The sequence below is a fragment of the Cryptomeria japonica genome, chromosome 3, assembly GCF_030272615.1.
Source record: "Cryptomeria japonica chromosome 3, Sugi_1.0, whole genome shotgun sequence".
Taxonomy (NCBI): Eukaryota; Viridiplantae; Streptophyta; class Pinopsida; order Cupressales; family Cupressaceae; genus Cryptomeria; species Cryptomeria japonica.
Window position 1 is genome coordinate 183,327,346 of NC_081407.1, and position 8,312 is coordinate 183,335,657.

An 8,312-nucleotide genomic window follows, 5' to 3' on the forward strand; every position below is an offset into this window, starting at 1 on the left:
CCTTAAAAACTGATACTTAAGCTCAAAGTTCTTGGTTCTAGAATGTAAAACCGGATTCTTGGAGATATTAATTGCACTAGTATTGTCACAAAATATACTTACTAGTTCAAATACAGGAACTTTGAAGCCATTTAATACATGCTTCATCCAAATTGTCCGAGTGCAGTTCATGAAAGCTGCAACATACTCTGCTTCCGCTATAGACTAAGAGATACAACTCTGCTTCTTACTCATCCATGAGACTAGTCTACCACCAAGAAAGAATGCACCACTGGTTGTTCTTTTCTGGTCATCTATATTGCCTACCCAATCAACATCTGTGTGTACTTTCAAGTTGAAATCCTTTCTATAAGGATACCACAATCCATAGTCAACAGTTCCCTTCAGATACCTAAGAATCTGCTTAACTGCAACCAAGTGAGATTCTCTTGGGCTTTTCTAGAATCTTGTAGTAATGTCAACTACATGTGCAATATCCAGTCTGCTATGCACTACATATTGCAACTTACCAATCATTGATTGGTATTCCTTATCATCAACCAATTCTGAGTCATCTTCTTTAGATAGTTTGCAACCGGTCACCATCGGAGTACCAACCAATTTGCTATCTTCCATGCCAAAGGTCTTCAACACCTCTTTGACATACTTGGACTGAGTGATAGAGATTCCATCCTTCATCTGCTGGATCTATAGTCCAATGAAGAATTTGATCTCCCCTATGAGTGACATTTCAAACTCTTTCTTCATCTCATCTGCAAAATCATGACTCATCTTGTCATCTCCACCAAATATAATGTCATCAACAAATACCTCATAGATCAGGATATGATATCCTTCAGACTTCAAGTAGATATTACTATCTTCACTTGCTCTCTCAAATCCAATATTCATAAGATGAGAATGCAGACATTCATACCATGCCCTAGGTGCCTACTTTAGTCCATATAAGGCTCTATGTAGCCTACATACCATGTCACTATCTTCAGATAGGGAAAACCCATCTGGTTGCTCAATATACACCTCCTCTTCAAGTACACCATTTAGGAATGCAGATTTTACATCCATTTGATATACTTTGAAACCTTTAAAAGCTGCATATGCAAGAAGCATATGGACTCCTTCCAATCTATCTATAGGAGCAAAGGTTTCTCCATAGTCTTCTCCTTCTTCTTGAGCATATCCTTTGCACACTAATCTAGCTTTGTTCCTAATCACTATGCCATCCTCATTTATCTTATTTCTGAAAATCCATTTAGTACCAATGACATTTTTGTGCTCCGGTTTGGGTACCAAAGACCATGTACCATTTTTCTCTATCTAGTCAAGTTCCTCTTCCATTGTCTTGATCTAGTCTTCATCCTTATGTGCCTCTTTGAATGATTTATTCTCAAATTCAGAGATCATACAAGAGTTTTCTCTAACCTTTCTTCTTGTAAGGATTCCGGCATCCTTATCTCCTATGATCTACTTAGGAACATGATTCAGCTTGACATACCAAGGAATGGTCTTGATAGATTCCTCTTGCTTTTCTTCTTCATCCTCATCTCCATCAGTATCAACATCTACATTTTCCGATGTAGAAACATTGTTACTGGTACTCGATTGGCTATCAACCAGTTCATTTACTGCTTGCTCACTGCTGGTTTCCTTAGTTTTCTCAGAGGTTTCATCAACTCTTACATTGATGCTTTCCCTAATTCTCTGAGTCCTATTGTTGAAACACTTGAGAGCTTTTCTCTTGGTGGAATATCCAAGGAATATTCCCTCATCACATTTCGCATCAAATTTTCTCTGGTGTTCACTCTTCTTGATGTAACATTTGCTAGCAAACACTCTAAAGTAGTTGACCACAGGTGTCTTACCAGTCCGATACTCATAAGGAGTTTTATCCTTACCTTTCTTGATGAGTACCCAGTTCATTGTGTAGACTGCAGTGCTCACCGCTTCTCTCCAAAAGGTGTGAGCTACCTTTCCTTGAATCAACATGGTTCTAGCTGCTTCAACCATAGTCTGGTTATTCCTCTCTGCCAGGCCATTCTGCTATGGAGTCTGGGGGCTAGACAATTGCCTCTTGATGCCATGTTCTTCACAGTACTTGTTGAATTCACCGAAAGTGAATTCCCCTCCTTGACTAGTTCTTAGGCACTTGATCCTTTTACCACTTTCCTTCTCCACTAATGCTCTAAAAGCTTTGAACTTTACAAAGGCTTCAGACTTGTCTTTCAAGAATGTGGCTGATGGGATGGGGTTTCGGATAGAATAGCCTAGTCTATGCTCCTAGATCCTTTCCTTGGATCACCTGGTGTTCTCCTCACACCCTAGGCTCTCTAGGACTCCCTTTTCTTGAGGAATCCCTTGACATTGCCCAATCCACCCACCAATGAGTTGCTATGCTGCTGCTAAGGTCTCACCTACTCATGAGACTCAAAACCCCTTACTTTGGCTAATAAGGGCTAAGGCTTGTTCCACACCTTCCAAGGTCTTAGCAAGGTTAAATCAAGTCTTAAACCATGTTTTACATCCCTCCATGTGCCCCCAAGAAGTTTCTACCTTCATCCTTTCTACCGATTTCACTATTTTGTGTTTTTGTTTACAAAACAGGGCTACAAGGATTAGGACCAATTAGGCCTCCTAACCGGTCTTTTAGGGATCCCTCTCACAAACAATTCATAAACAACCCTAACTCCCAAAATGGACTACCATTCAATTGGAAAGGGCTCAAGGATTTTCTAGGTTTTGGGCCTCCGAGTCGCTATACAGTGCCTAGGGCGAATTTTGGGGTTTTTAAGGGTTTTGTGAGGGTTTTGTAGTCTGCCTGGGTCACAATGAAGGTTTTGTGTGTTAGCCACCTTGTTTGGATTGGTGGAGGCTCCTCCTTCACACAAATGATTCTTTAAACACTCCTCTACACTTCCTCCAAAGGATGTACTCTCCTCTAGCCAACCTTGCTCTCCAAGACCTCTGCAATTCAACCTCTCCTAACCGGGCACTATCCAGTCTCGCCTAGGAGTGGGTCTTTGCTTGGCCTTCCTATATTTTCAAGGGCCTTGCTTGTTTTTTAGTATGGTACAGGGTCTACACTCTCATTCCCTAGGGTTTCATGGTGATTCCACAATGGGAAATGGAGTTAAGACTTCATTTACACAATCCTGTCCAAAACTCGACAGTAAGAAGATAGTTTACAAACTATTTACGAACTTACTCAATCTGCAGGTAAAAACCTAAACTAATTTCTTGAAATGAAAATATTTACACCATGAAAGACAAACCACATAGTTTTGGAAGTATCTCAATCCATTAATTTTCTTGTTTTCTTCATTCAAACTAACTGGTAACAGTTTTATAGTCTCAATCTGATCTTTTTTGCTAGGGTCGTACAATGTCTGACATCCAACCCCTTGTTTTAGGGTTTTCAAGTACTTATACTACCTATACCTCAGTCTGTGTGCCCATACTAGTGTTTACCTTGCTAACCTAAAGAATTTTTCATCATGGTGGAAAAGTTGCTTGACAACTTTTCCTTAGGTTGGCCCATTGTGGGTCTAGGAGTCATAAAAAGAAATATTGGGAAAGTTGCTCAAAAGTTGCATGACAACTTTTAAAAGTTGTCATGCAACTTTTGAGCAACTTTCCCAATATTTCTTTTTATGACTCCTAGACCCACAATGGGCCAACCTAAGGACAACACCATGATATGAAGGACCCCTAAACACCTCTAGGATACACATACCCTCCATCTTCAAGAAAATCACAATCTTGACTTATGACCCCTTAGACCTCCTCTAGGACCCTACCTAGGACGTATTGGCACATGGCTCATTAATTTATGTACAATGGCTTCTAAAGAACCATAACACCAACAAGACAAAGAGAGAGAAAGAGTCTGGAGGGGTGCTCCTACACCATACTCCCCCTCTGCACACAAATAAGAAATAGAAGAAGAGATGAGAGCCGAGTCTATTCCAATTGCCTTGAACCTACTCTCCTCCACCCATGTAGCTTCAGATACTAGTTGATCTGTCCATTTCACTAAGTGCTCCATGTAGACTTGATGTCTAGTAGACTTCTTCACCCTTGATTCCAAGATCTCCTCTACTTTAGGCTTCTTCACCTATTGTAAAACATTCACATAAAGGTCCTATAGTACCTTGGCTTGGTTCTCAGACTGCCCTGCTATCTCACCCTTGTACATGATCAGGTCAGCTACATTAAAGACTGGTGATATAGCTAAATCTGAAGCCAGGTCAACTTTGTAGGCATTCTTACTATATTGTGATAGGATTCTACAAGGTCCTACCCTTCTCATCTGCAGTTTGGTAGGCTTACCTCCTTGCATCCTAGCTTTACTCAAATGGACCATCACAGAGTCACCCACCTTGAACTGAACTTCTCTCCTCTTCTCATCCCCTTTGGCTTTTAGTTTTTTGAGTGGAGTCAAGGATGGCCTTCTTAACCTATTCTTGAACTTCGTTGATGGTTTGAGTGAAGTCTTCTGCTTGCCCACTCTTCATTTCCAAACTACCAAGGTCTCTCAACTCACATACTCCTCTTGGATGTCTACCATAGATAACCTCAAAAGGACTTCTACTAGTGGTTCTATTCACACTATCATTATATGCATACTCTACTTGAGAAATGATTAGGTCCCATGTTTGGCCATACTCCTTAGTTAAACACCTCAACAAGTTACCTAACACCCTATTGATGACTTCAGTTTGACCATCTGTTTGTGGATGGTAAGCTGAGCTAAATGACAAGTTGGTTCCTAGTCTCCTCCATAATGTTTGCCAAAAATGACCCATGAACTTGTTGTCCCTGTCTGAAACAATGCTTAAAGGGAGTCCATGAATCCTAACAATCTCTTTGAAGAATAGATGTGCAACATAGCTTGCATCATGTGTAGTCTTACATGGGATAAAATGACTCATCTTGGAAAATCTATCTACTACCACGTAGATGTTGTCCATACCTGTTTTTGTCTTGGGAAGCCCTACCACAAATTCCATTCTTATACATTCCCAAGGTTTATTAGGAACCGGTAATGGTTGATATAAACTGACATTGCTTGATCCACCTTTGGCTCTTTGGCATACACCACACTATTCTACATGTCTTTTCACATCCCTTGGCAACTTTGGCCAATAGTAGTACCTCTGTACTAAGTCTAGGGTCTTATTAATCCCAAAGTGTCCACTCAAACTGCCATTATGTTTCTCATGGATGAGGTTCTCCCTCATGGATCCCCTAGGTACACACAACTGGTTACCCTTGAACAAGAGACCATTTTGGAGAGTGTAATCTGCATACTCACCATGGAAATGGTTCTCAAACTCTTTGCAAACCTTGTAAGTTGTTGAGAAGTCTACATCTCCTTCATAGAGGTCTTTGAAACCTTGTATTCCTATGCTCTGCAACTGTAATTCTTGAATAGTCAATAACTTCCTGCTTAATGCATCTGCCACCCTGTTAAGCTGCCCCTTCTTATGCTTGATGGTGAAGGTGAAGGATTGGAGATATTCTATCCATTTCAAATGCTTGTTTCTTAGCTTCTCTTGAGTGTTTATGTAACTCAATGCCTGATTGTCTGTGAACACTACAAATTCTTTTGGGAGTAGGTAATGCCTCCATTTTTTAAGAGATTGCACTAATGCATACAACTCTAGGTCATAGGCTGAGTACTTTTTCTTTGCTTCATTAAGCTTCTCACTAAAAAATGCCATGGGTCTTCCCTCTTGACTCAACACACCACCTACTGCAATGCCACTTGCATCACACTCCAAAGTGAATAGCTTATCAAACGTAGGTAGGAGAAGGATAGGTTTTGTGGCTACTTCCTGTTTCAACAATTGAAATGCTTTGTCTGCCTGCTCAGTCCATTTAAACTTAGTTTTAAGGCCTCCTTTTATGGTGTCAAGGAATGGTGCACATATACCACTGAAATTCCTCACAAATTTCCTATAGAATTGAGCTAATCCATGGAAACTTCTAACTTCAATCCCTGTTTTAGGTGCAGGCCAATTCAAAATTGCCTCCACTTTTCTTAGATCCATCTTCAAGGTTCCTTTGGACACCACAAATCCTAAGTAAACTAGCTCTTTCTTCAAGAAGTCACACTTCTCTAGGTTGATGGATAATTTCTCTTCATGCAACCTCTCTAAAACTAACCTCAAATGCTCAAGGTTCTCTTCCTTGGTTCTGCTATAGATGAGAATGTCATCTAGGTACACTACCAAAAATCTACCTATGAAGTCTTTCAACACCTCATTCATAACCTCATGAATGTGCTTGGAGCATTAGTAAGCCCAAATGGCATCACAATCCATTCATACAATCCATCTATGGTTTTAAAAGCAGTCTTCCACTCATCACCCTCCTTAATTCTTATCTGGTGATAACCACTCTTAAGGTCTAGCTTGGTAAAATACATATCCCCTCCTAAATAGTCCATTAGATCCTCTATTCTAGGAATAGGAAACCTATACCTTATGGTAATCCTATTGATTGCTCTTGAGTCAGTGCATAGTCTCCACTTACCTCCTTTTTTTGATGCTAGCACTACTGGGATTGCACATGGGCTGATGCTCTTATTAATCAGTCCTTGTTCCAATAACTCCTGCACTTACCTTGCTACTTCCTTATTTTGATCAGGTGTGAGCTTATACGTAGCCTTGTTAGGTAAGGATGCACTAGAAACAAAGCCTATTTGATGAATTATAGAGCTTCTTGGTGGGAGTGTTGCAGGTGCTCCATCACTCACTATATCTTTATATTCTTGCAATATTTGCTTCACCTCCTTGGGTATCTCTACCTGCAACTTGTATTCTCTCTCCTTTGGCTTCACAAAGATGGCACACTTCACTATCTCCTCCTCATGCAGAAAATTTAAGAACTCTTTACCAGTAGCTACTAAGACACTAGGTGTTTTTGAAGTGCCCTCTTCATCCTCTATCAAAGACTGAATCTTGAAGGTCTTTCTGTCCTTCTTAAAGGATATGGAGTTCTCCTCTCCATCATAGATCACCTTCCTATCAAATTTCCAAGGTCTTCCTAGCAATAAGTGACATGAATCCATAGGCAACATATCATAAAGGATCTTATCCTTGTATCCTCCAATAGAAAACTCTACCCAAGTCTACTCATTGACTAGCACACTCTGTCCTTTGTTCAACCAAGTCACCTTGTAAGGATTGGTGTGGGGTATTCTTGTGAGTTTCAACTTTCTCACTGCCTCTTCTAAGATGACGTTGTCAGTTGAGCCTGTATCAACTATCACCTTGCACACTTTACCAAGAACTTTGCATCTCACCCTAAACAATGCTCTCCTATGTTTGGGTTCCTCCTTAACCGGTTGTCTGATCAAAATCCTATTGAACATTAGATTCTCACCAACTTCTGATTCAATCTGGCCCACATCCGATGTCTTGCTGCTTGAAAAGTCTTCTTGTGCATAAACAACCCTCTTTCCACTGTTTGATGTGGTAGGCTTGTCAGGGCATCTATATACCGGGTATCCCAATTGTCCACAATTGTAACACTTCATAGTTGCAAAATAGGAGTTACCTCTGCTAGTACTTCTACCCCTATTTGGACCACCTTATGCACCTCTTCCTCTAGAATGTCCTCCTCTAAGATTGGTTTCACTACCAAGCTCAGTCAACTTGGCTTCTCCTTGGTTCCTTGGCTCATTTGTCTTGCTTTGGTAACCACCTTGGTGATTCACTTGGTCTCTACCTCTACCTCTACCCATGTTATTGGAGTCTCCTTTCCTTTTGATCCTCTCTTCTACCTTGACAGCAAGCTAATGACATTTCTGAATAGTAGTAGGAGTCCATAGGCTTATCTCCTCTTGTATGTTCCACTTTAGGTCGCTTAGATACCTAGCCACCTTAATAGATTCATCTTCTTGAACCTTTGATCTAAGACATAGCTTTTGAAACTCTTCAGTGTAGGAGGTTACATCAAGATCTTTTTTCTTCAATCCTTGTCTCTTCTTATGAAGTTGGACTTCATAATCCTCTGGTAAGTAGTTCTCCTTAATCTTACTCACCATAGCTTTCCAATTTGCAATAGGTACCTTTCCCATGCTAACCCTTTCTTCTTGTAGGTACTTCCACCATGTCAAAGCTACTCCCCTTAATCTTGATTTGGAAACTTTAACCTTCTAAGCCTCTGTCACTCCTTCACACTCAAAGTGGTTTTCCATGCCCTCAATCCATTCCATAACAGTGTCTATGTCCACTCTTCCACTAAAATGTGGCAATCCTTAAAAAGATTTGGTGTTCAAAGCCTTAATAGCCTTCACAAAAGGTTCT